This window comes from Pinus tabuliformis, chromosome 9 (genome assembly GCF_031772625.1).
Source record: "Pinus tabuliformis cultivar Carrire ecotype Pingquan chromosome 9, CPIR1, whole genome shotgun sequence".
NCBI lineage: Eukaryota > Viridiplantae > Streptophyta > Pinopsida > Pinales > Pinaceae > Pinus > Pinus tabuliformis.
This window is the reverse complement of record NC_142307.1, coordinates 337644577-337646758: the sequence shown is the minus strand read 5'-3', so window position 1 is coordinate 337646758 and position 2182 is coordinate 337644577.

The following is a 2182-nucleotide window of genomic DNA, read 5'->3' as shown; positions in this document are numbered from 1 at the left end:
GCACCCATCATATATATATATATATATATATATATATATATATATATATATATATATATATATATATATATATATATATATATATATATATATATATATATATATATATATATATATATATATATATATATATATATATATATATATATATATATATATATATATATATATATATATATATATATATATATATATATATATATATATATAAGAGGAATGTCGACCTATTCACCAACCACAAAGAAGAATGAACCCTGCTTTGAAAAACATTGTGAAGGAAGAACTCCAAAAGCTATTGGATGTTGGATTTATTTATCCAATCTCTGACAGTGAATGGGTATCCCCATTAGTCATTGTTCCAAAGAAGAACGACAGGTGGAGGATCTGTTTCGATTATAGGGAACTAAATAAAGAAACCCAAAAATATCACTTTCCCTTACCTTTCATCGACCAGGTTCTCGATACACTAGCTGGGAAGAAATTATTTTCTGTATGGATGGATTTAGTGGGTATAACCAGATCCAAATAGCTCTTGAGGATCAGGATAAGACCACTTTTACCTACCCTTGGGGAAATTTTTCATATTGGGTCCTCCCATTTGGACTCTGTAATGCACCTGCTACTTTCCAAAGGGCAATATTGGGAATCTTTTCTGATTTGATTAATGATAGTGTTGAAATATATATGGATGATTTTACTCCATATTGTAATTCTTTTGAAAATGGTTTGGAAAATTTACAAAAACTAATTAAACATTGTAAACAGACTCATGTTTCTCTTAGCACAGAAAAATGTCATATGATGATGGAAGAAGGGATCGTACTGGGGCATTTACTTTCAGCTGCAAGAATACGGGTCGATCCTTTGAAGATCAAGGTAATTTTAAATTTTCCCACTCCAAAGACACAGACAGTGGTACGTAGCTTTATTGGTTATGCTAGGTATTATCGATGCTTCATAGAAAAAATTTCTAAAGTAGCATTTCCACTCTTCCAACTACTGTCTAAGGATGCAAAATTTGTATGGACTGATGCTTGTGAAGTAGCCTTTTCACAGACCAAGAAATTACTCTATGAGGCTCCAATATTGTGTGGTCCTGATTGGAAACTCCCATTCCATATTTCTATGGATGCCTCCCATACAACAATTGGAGCAGTTCTGGGACAACAAGAAGATAAGAAACCGTATGCAATCTACTACGTCAGCAAGAATTTAACTCCTGCTAAACTTAATTATATGGTAATGAAGAAGGAATTTTTGGCTTTCATTTATGTTGTTAACAAACTTCGGCATTATATTACAGGGTACCCCACCTTTGTGCACACAGATCATTCAATCATCAGGTATCTGATGAAAAAACCGATAACTCCTAGATGAATTACAAGATGGTTATTATTGTTACAAGAATCTGATATCACTATTGTAGACAAACTAGGAAAGGATAATGTGGTAGCAAATTTCCTATCTAGGCTGAATATTAATGATGAAGATACACTTATAGAAGATAGTTTTCCTGATGAACATATTTTTGCAATTTCTACTTACACTCCTTAGTATGCAGATGTTGCTAACTATCTTGCTGCAGGAAAGGTACCTCATCATTTTTCACATAGGGAATGATGAAGGACTATCTAGCAAAGTTCCCGCTATACATGGATAGAAGGGTACCTCTTCTACACTGGACTAGATCAGCAGATCTGATGTTGTGTAGGCAAGGAATAAATCTATGATGTTCTAAAAGCTACCCATGATGAACCTTGCAGAGGGAACTTTGTTGATAAACGAATCGGTCATAAAGTGTTGCAGATGGGATACTACTGGCCCTCTATATTCCAATATGCTAGAAAATATGTTCGGGGGTGTGACAGCTGCCAACGAATGGGTCAGCCTGTTCGATCAGATGAAATGCCACTGCAACCTCAACTAGTCCTTGAACCCTTTGAGAAATGGGCTATTGATTTTATTGGGCCATTTACCCCTCCTCATCAAAAAGTTGATATTCTTGTTTGTGCAGACTATGTGACGAAATGGGTGGAAGCTAGAGCCGTTGCAAGAGACACTGAACAAGTTGTCTCAAACTTTTTATTTGAAGACATTTTTGCTCAATATGGGACCCCTAAGGAAATAGTTTCATATGGAGGGGCACAGTTTACATCACATTCAATAGCAGTGATTATGAAGA